The following is a 9,094-nucleotide window of genomic DNA, read 5'->3' as shown; positions in this document are numbered from 1 at the left end:
CAGCATTTCTCAATAGGGTGGACTTAAAGGCTTTTCGTCTCATTAACTCTCCTCCTCTTACTGGCTCCCTTCAACCTCTGTTTCTTCCGCGCACTGTTGCATCTTTATCTCTTTTCTATCGCTACTTCAATGGTCACTGCTCCTCTGAACTGTCTGTTTGCATTCCTCCACATCTACGACGGGCGTGTAGCACCCGTCTAGCAGCAAACTCTCATCCCTTTTCTGTCCAACTCTAATGCAAGAGTTAACCGTTACTCCCAGTCCTTCATTTATGCAACAGGTCAACTCTGGAACTGTTTCCCTCTGTCTGTATTTCCTGCTAGCTATGATCTCCAGTCTTTCAAACAGTGTGTCCAGGCATCTTGAAATGATCGGATCTTGAATTTGGACCTCTCTTGTATTTTGTTTTTCTCTTGAAAGGAACAGTTATTGCAGGCTCATGGCCTTTGGTTCCTTCTAACTAGCATTAAAAAAAAACTTAGTTGCATTGGATGCTGCCGAATGCATGACCTGCTGTTATGTTATCATGCCAGCGACCACGGGGCATTGCCGCCAATGTGCAGAACCCAAGCTAGCCAGTTCCAGCCACATCCATGACCTGTTGCTGTCACCCTATCCTGTTGCCATAGGTAATTTAATTCTGAAGAAAGGATAAAGTGGAAAATGAACATTGCAGTGTACATGAGCAATGAATGGATTTGGTGTGATGGTAAGGGTGCACAGCCCTTTCCACCACATGACCTAGCCCTTCTCAGCCTTTGATGGTGGCATAAATATTCACGACGACTATCTGGTGAGTAAAGTTGCAGGAGTTTGTAGGGAGCTCTGTCCTTCGAGCCACGCCGTCTGTAGGACACCACTCACGGATTTTTCGTTCGGGGTTAGCTTCCGTAGACTTAACCTACCCAAAGGTAATCCACAAGGTAGTGGGCCTGGGAGCACTTAGTCTGACCCCTCCGTGATGGCCCCTCCAACATGGGTAACCGTGTCCTGCTGAGTCTGGGGGGATCTCCCCCCGTCGGTACGGCCCATCAGATTTACACAGCTCGCAAGCCCTCCCACCATGACAAGGTGGTTTCTGTGGCGGGATATGATAGCCACACCAAAGGGAAACTACCATGACACTCACACACTCTTAAACACTTACATCACACCACACTTACACACTCTTATACACTTACATCACACCACATTCACACACTCTTATACACTTACATCATACCACACTCACACACTCTTATACACTTACATTACATCACACTCACACACTCTTATACATTTATTTAATATACCACCCTCCATTCGGGAAAAGCTACCATGCAGTACTAAACTGCAACTTCACGATAGCATATGACATAGTTAACAGCAATGAAAGTTACAAAAAGAGCCTAAACTATAAAAAGGGAAACCATCATGACCTAAAGAAGTATTTCTTAGAAACTGATTGGGGAAAGGAGCTTAGAGGACAAGATTTAAATGCTATATATAAAAAATTCTGTGAACCTTATGAAACAGGAGTCCAGAAGTACATCCCAAAGCACAAAGAAGCAGAAAAGAAAATAAAGAAATGGTTCAATACAGAATGTAAAAAATCAAAAGAAAAAAAAGATTTGTTGTGGAATAGATACAGAAGACACAATAGTGAAAGGGCATATAATAATTACAAACAGGCAAGAAACGATTATACAAGAATAAGGAGGGAAGCCCAAAAACAGTTTGAGGAGGATATCATAAATAAAAGCAGTGATCAACCGAAGCTATTTTACAGCTACATCAGAAGCAAAACCAAAGTAAAAGATAAAATACAATCCATTACGGACGAGGGAATCACCTATACACAAGAGAAGGATATTTGTGAAGCACTAAACAAGAAATTCCCATCAGTTTTTACAGAGGAAAACACTTTTGAGAGGGATTATGTGGAACATGCATGCCCACACATACTACCAGATATAAAAATATCAGAAAAAGCAATACAGGAGGAGCTAAGTAAATTAGACAAAGGAAAAGCAAATGGTCCTGATGAAATTTCATGTTGGGTACTACGTGAATGTGCAAAGGAGTTAATTTTTAATTTTCAAGAAATCCTTGAGTCAAGGTAAACTACCTGATATTTGGAAGAAAGCAAACATTGTTTTCTTATTCAAGAAAGGGAATAGACAAAATCCACTCAACTACCGACCAGTATCACTTACCAGTGTTGTAAGCAAGGTATTAGAAAAGCTTATAAGAAAAGCTTGGGTAAATCATCTAGAAGAACACAATATGATAACAGAAAGACAGTTTGGTTTCAGAAAAGAAAAATCATGTGTTACTAATCTGTTGAGGTACTATGACAGAATAACAGACACATTACAGGAAAGAGAAGGATGGGTGGACAGTATCTATTTAGATTTCAAGAAACCATTTGACACAGTACCACACCAAAGACTTTTATGGAAACTGTACCATCAAGGAGGAATTCGAGGCAAACTGTATTGTTGGATGCAAGATTTTCTCATAAGAATAGAAATGAGAACAGTACTAAGGGGAAATTACTCATCATGGAAAGAAGTGACTAGTGGAGTATCACAGGGCTCAGTGCTGGCACCAATCATGTTTTTAGTGTATATAAATGATATAGACAATAACACTGGAAATGAAAACTATTAATATGTTTGCAGATGATGCAAAAATACAAAGGAGAATTACTAACATACACTCTTGTAAAGAGCTACAAGAAGAATTAAATAAACTTCATGAATGGAGTAATACATGGCAAATGGATTTCAATGTGGACAAGTGTCATGTAATCAAGTTTGGTAAAAGTGGAAAAACACCTGATTGGTATTATACGTTAGGAAATAAAACCCTACACACATCAGAAAGAGAGAAGGACCTAGGTGTGATTATCGATAGCAGACTATCTCCGGCTGACCACATGAGTGAGAAGGTACGAAACATGTATACACTGCTTGCAAATATGAGAATAGCATTCACATACATAAATGAAGACATGCTAAGAAAGATAATAACATTATTCATCAGACCAACCCTGGAGTATGCATCAGTAGTCTGGAGTCCTCATCTCAAAAAACACATAGACAAGACTGAAAAAGTTCAAAGGGCCGCTACAAGATGGGTACCAAGCTTAAGGGATCTAAGCTAAGAAGAAAGACTAAATAAACTGAATCTACCAACACTACAGGAGGGAAGGAAAAGAGGTGACATGATTATGCTATATAAATGCATATCAGGGAAGGAGAAAATAGACATAAATGATTACTTAACCTATGGGGAAGCATCAGCAAGAGGACACAGCAAAAAAATGCATAAGAGAGGTGATAAAGACGTAAGGAAATTTGTTTCCCAAATAGAGCAATTGATCAGTGGAATGCACTACCGAATGAAATAGTGTGCCAAAACAATTCACAATTTTAAGGATATGTAAGATAAATATGGTTTAAGACACGGAACAGTACGAGCTTGACTCATTCCTGTAAAGATACAATTAGGTAAGAACTTACATCACACCACACTCACATACTCTCATACACTTACATTACAAAACACTCATACACTCTTATACACTTACATCACACCACACTGATGTAGTGTCCTCACATTCCTCACCTTATCCACACTCTAGAACACATATTTAAACTAAAACATGTCATCACACACCAGGAAACAACACACCATTCCAAACCGCGAATATCCCCATACACCACAACATTTATCCCACGACATACATTGTCACAACAATCTTTACAAACTGCATAAACGAGCCTGACCAATGTTCCGCTATATATAAATGCCACTTACGCAGTACACTCAGCACCACTGAAGTCACGCCACAGTCAAATGCTTCATCATCACACTACACCACACCATATAGCACCACACCACTCACACACTCGCCGCCAGCACAGCCGTCAGCCCGGCCAATTACCCAGGTACAATTAATTACACTTCACAAACACTGATTCAGCCAGACTAACGAGGCGGTGGGGAGATTCATACTCGTATATTAATACTGAAGAGAGACAAAACAGGCAAAACAGGGAGTGAGGTAGGTGGGCAAACTGGGTGAGGCAAGTGGGAGGCAGATGTCTGAGGCAGGAGGAAGAGCAAGTGGGAAAGAAAGCTGCGAGAGAAGGTAGACAAGTGTGATAAAAGTGCAGGGAAGGTGTGTGACAGCAGTAGGAAGTGTGTGAGTATGACAACAGCTGCATATCACTGTTGAACTAGGAAGGGACTTACTGCCATTCCGTTTCAGTCCCGTTCCCATCCAAATGCTCTTATAACACACACACACACACACACACACACACACAAGCACATACAGTACACACTCATTTATTAAACTGACTAACAATAGTTGCTTTGGGTTGTACAAATGTGATAATATTATTCCAGAAAACACTCAGCAATACCATTAATTTCTTAAATATAACTGTGAATTATGACATGATTTTATCATATAATTATGTTATAGTTGTATAGTGGCATAGTATTAGCAGGAAGTTAGTAATATCAAAGTATTACTATATGAGTATTACAGCATTATACTAGCGTTTATGATTAAACATTACACAATGATTATAGCCATGACACAATAATGCAATAATTTTATATATATATATATATATATATATATATATATATATATATATATATATATATATATATATAATTGCAACCGTATGTTAAAGGGAATTTGTGAAACCAGAGATTTCATGAAATCCCTTGGGAATTAGAGAAATGAGTTTGTTAGGATGGATTAAGTAAGGTTAGGTTAATGTAGGTTGTGGTTATATATATATATAAATATATATATATATATATATATATATATATATATATATATATATATATATATATATATTGCAAACCGTATGTTAAAGGGAATTTGTGTAACCAGAGATTTCATGAAATCCCTTGGGAATTAGATAAATGAGTTTGTTAGGATGGATTAAGTAAGGTTAGGTTAATGTAGGTTGTGGTTAGATTAGGCTGAGCTAATCTAGGTTAGGTTAGGTTAGGTTAGGTTAATTTAGATGAACGTTTAACATAACTTAGCATTAATCAAATTAACCTAACTAACCTAGCCTAGCGTAACCTAAAAAAAAATCTAGATTATCCCAGCCTAACCTAACTGCAGCCTAACTCATTTCACGAGTTCCCTAGAGATTTCATTAAAGCCTACTTCCTAAACAATCCACCAAGACGAAGTAGTCATATTGCATTACAAAAATATATCAAGGTGAATCTATCCATTGACATATATCAAGAGCTTGAACATTGTCATATTCACGAGATTTGGTAACCAGAAGACCTGTACATATTACAGCAATAGTAGAGGCCTTTAAGACCCTAACTTATTAAACTTGCGATACAGCAGAATAACCATAAGAGTGTAATTGTCGTTTATGTACCAGTAAAATGTGTTAAGCATTATTTATTCTTAAAATAGCATATGTAATATCAACTCACATCTGTAGAACGAGTGGTATCGATCTGAAACATATAACGTTATTCATTTTGATGTGCAGTAACTCTGCGGTTAAATAAAACCATTCATTTTCCATTCATCTTCTCTTATTGCAATGTCATGATTGTGTTACCATGTATCTCAAGTCACGCCATCTTAGTACCGTATTTTACCCTGTCTGCTTCTGGACTGGTGATTGGCCGCTGCTGGTGATGACATTATATCAGTTTATTCAAGAGCGATCAAGGATGGGACGCTGTTTCACTTTGTTCAGTTTTGCTGGGTTTTGTTTGATTCTGTTCCTTTTGCTACACCCAAGACTTAACATGTGTGGTATATGGTACCTTCCCTGACACACCTTCATCCTAGACTCGTCTGTCTTTGGTTGCCAACTCTTTCTCCTTTTACAGAGTATTCTGGTCTTAGCTACCACATGTCGCTTTTTGCCTCGTTCCCCTTTCATTCATTCATTGCCAGACGCCATGTATCCCAGACGGGGTGGCCAATGGCTTAGAGTTAATTGTTTTACAGGGAAGGGCACTAATCCTCCACCAACCCCACTTGACACGTAGGGATGCCAACAGCATCTGGTGTTCCCAGGCGGTCACCCATCCAAGTACTAACCAGACCCAACGTTGCTTAACTTCGCTGATCGGAGGGGAAGCGGTGTACTCAACGTGGTATGGCCGTTTAAATGTGCATGTTTCAGAAAACTTTTATTTTCTCTCTCTCTCTCATGGCAAGAGTCGTCCAGAAGTTATCTCTTGAGCTCTACAAAGTCACATCTTTAATTCTTTAATGATAAAGTCGTCTTTCAAAATGGATTTTCTGTTGGCCTGAGTGCTTTTGTCCAGGCAAGCAATCTTATTTGCACCTACATATTCAAGTAAGGACGTGTAATATTGATGCAAAACTTATGGTTTGATATCAGTCTTTAAACTACATATCTGTCTTCTACATATGCCTGTCCAACAACAGTCCACAGAAGAACTGAGGAAGACAGGATCAAGACAGATGCAATCCGTGGTTACTGATGATTAGCTGCCAGCTTATCTATATTCCATTTGACATCATTTCAACACGTGTTTTACTCATGTCTTCATCTTTCTTCTCTCTCTCTCTCTCTCTCTCTCTCTCTCTTTCACCTGTCAGCCAGTTCACATAAATACCGGTATTTATGATGATAATACCGTCATTCACGACACAAACAAACAAGTAGAGTCAATAAAAATTTTGGTTACATGACTCTCTATATCATGGATAAATATTCATAAGATTAATATCAAAATTACACCAAAGTTATCAGTGCTGAAGTTCAGTGATGCTAATTTTAAGAATATCTCCAAAGAACGGAATTGGAGAACAAGCGCAAGAACAGCAAATGTTCCCATTCTTCTACAAACCTGCTTTAATACGAGTACTCTATTGCATGGTTATATTCAAAATATTTTCTTCATTTTACTCTCCTTAACATCCCTCTCCTACATACCTCTCTCCCGAACCCGTTTCCTACAGAAGTCTTAGTCGCCCATTCCCCTCTACCTTCTTTCACCCTTCTACCTCTCTCAACCTCACAATTTTCTCTCTCTCGAGCGCGAACTCTTTTCACTAAAACCCCTTCACTTCTATCTCACCTTTCTCGTTTCATCTGTACTCCTTCACGTTTTCTCTGCCACCCTCCTTCATTACTTACCATCCCCAACCCCGTTTCTACCGCAGCTGTAACCTTCCCCCAGGCAGCCACAAATGACTCCTTCATATACTGTAGACCCGTACGAGGCAATGGGCTTTAATTCACCTCCCATCTGGCCCCTCTTCTCCTTGATGGCACCCTAGTTGTCAGAGGGGCGAGGAACGAGCTGTGTGTGTGTGTGTGTGTGTGTGTGTGTGTGTGTGTGTGTAAGAGAGAGAGAGAGAGAGAGAGAGAGAGAGGACGGTGGACTGCGAATCACTTGAAGGGACAGAACCGAGAAGCATGCAAGAAGCTGTTGATTGAGATGAAATTATTGATAGCACCTGAGTCATGATAAAGATAAGTATATTCGGCAAAATTTGTTGAGGTGGTATGAATGGCTGCAAACAGTCCAGCATGATTGTGGATGATAAAAAAAAAAAAAAAAAAAAAAAAAAAACTAACTTGCCAGGATAAATCAAAACATATTAAGAAGTGGATAAGAGGACTGTGGATGGAGAACAGCAGTAAATGGAGTATTGCAAGGGAAGAGGATTGATCATGATAAGAAAGGGAAAAATTTTTGTTACATGATGGAAGAAGCAAATCACCAATACTTTGTCCGGAAAGTCTGGTAGGAATTGGATAATACCCGAACTGAGGCTAACAAAAGCATTAAAAATAAAGGAGGAGATCTTCCAGCCAACGAAAGTGTACGAGTGATTCAAGCCAGAAGTACTGTCAGATGACAGTGGGAGGGGTGGGTCATATTGTCAGATATGAACATGTGGGAGGGGTGGGTCATTGGAATTGTCAGATGACAGTGGGAGGTGGGGTCATACTGTCAGAATGACAGTGGAGGTGTGGGGTCATCATTGATCAGCAATGACAGTGGGAGGTGTGGGTCATATTGTCAGATGTTTACAGTGGCTGAGGGTGTGGGTCATATTGTCAGATGTACAGTGTGGAGGGGTGGGGTCATATCTCTGTCATGTTGATGACAGTGGGAGGGGTGGGGTCATATTGTCTGAAGTATGATAGTGGGAGGTGTGGGTCATATCTGTCAGATGAGACAAGTGGGAGGGGGTGGGTCTATCAGGAAACAGCATTTTGTGGGAATAAATCTTGCTTTAAATCGATGTGCAGTCTTCCTGGGTGGGACGTGTGGAAGTTTAAGGTTTATGTGCGAGCGTTATTGGTGTGGTGGTAAGTGTGTGGTGTGAAGGTGTAGGTGGTAAAGTATGTATTCTTGGAAGTGTGGTGGTAAGTGTGTTATTGACAGGAAGGTGTGGTGGTAAGTGGTGTTGTGGAGGTGTGATGGTAAGCTGTGTTTATTGTAGGTGTGGTGGTGGGTGTGTGTTGTGGGTGTTGTTTTGTCTGTTGCGGGAGAGTGTGATGGTGTGTCTTGTGGGAGTATGGTGGGAATGTGTCAATGGTGTTAAGTGTGTGGTGTGTGGGTGTAACGGTGGGAAGTGTGTGGCGTGTTGGTGTGGTGGTAAGAGTGTGGCGTGTTGGTGTGGTGGTAAGAGGAGAGTCTTCTGATGGTGCAGTGGTAAGTGTGTGTTGTGCAGGTGTGGTTGTGAAGGTTGTGTGGAGATGTGAGGGTAGAGGTGGTATTGGTAAACAGAGTGAGTGGTCATGAGTACAAAGAGTTGCTTTAGAAGGTGAGTGTGACTGTGGGAGTTGGTGTAGGGTTGGGTGGTAAGTGTGTGAGTTATGTAGAGGTTGGTGTGGCTGTAAAAGGTTGTTAGAGAATGGGCGCAGGGATTGTATTGTTGTGAGTGTGGGTTTTGGGGATGTGACTGTGAGTACGAATAATGATTTTTTGAAGACTTACTATTGGATTTTTTTTTTTTTTTTTTTATTTTTTTTTGAAAATGAGCCCATTTGCAGTTTATTGGTTTAGTTTTGTTGTATGTTTGATAACATCAGCTAGGTTGACGACCAGA

The 9,094-nt window shown here is 40.0% G+C and overlaps 1 non-coding gene across 1 annotated transcript; it reads right to left on the bottom strand.

The window, feature by feature from the left end:
- Nucleotides 1–6,048: 6,048 nt before the first annotated feature.
- On the bottom strand, nt 6,049–6,167 carry LOC145390244 (5S ribosomal RNA). Its single transcript, XR_013895596.1, has one exon. It is a non-coding gene; the product is annotated as a 5S ribosomal RNA (ribosomal RNA).
- Between the last annotated feature and the right edge of the window lie 2,927 nt (nt 6,168–9,094).

Source organism: Coenobita brevimanus, unplaced genomic scaffold (genome assembly GCF_032717465.1).
Source record: "Coenobita brevimanus isolate Jiangsu-jjx unplaced genomic scaffold, ASM3271746v2 jjx.HiC_scaffold_3699, whole genome shotgun sequence".
NCBI lineage: Eukaryota > Metazoa > Arthropoda > Malacostraca > Decapoda > Coenobitidae > Coenobita > Coenobita brevimanus.
The sequence above is the reverse complement of the archived record's forward strand: the minus strand, read 5'-3'. Positions and strand labels throughout refer to the sequence as shown.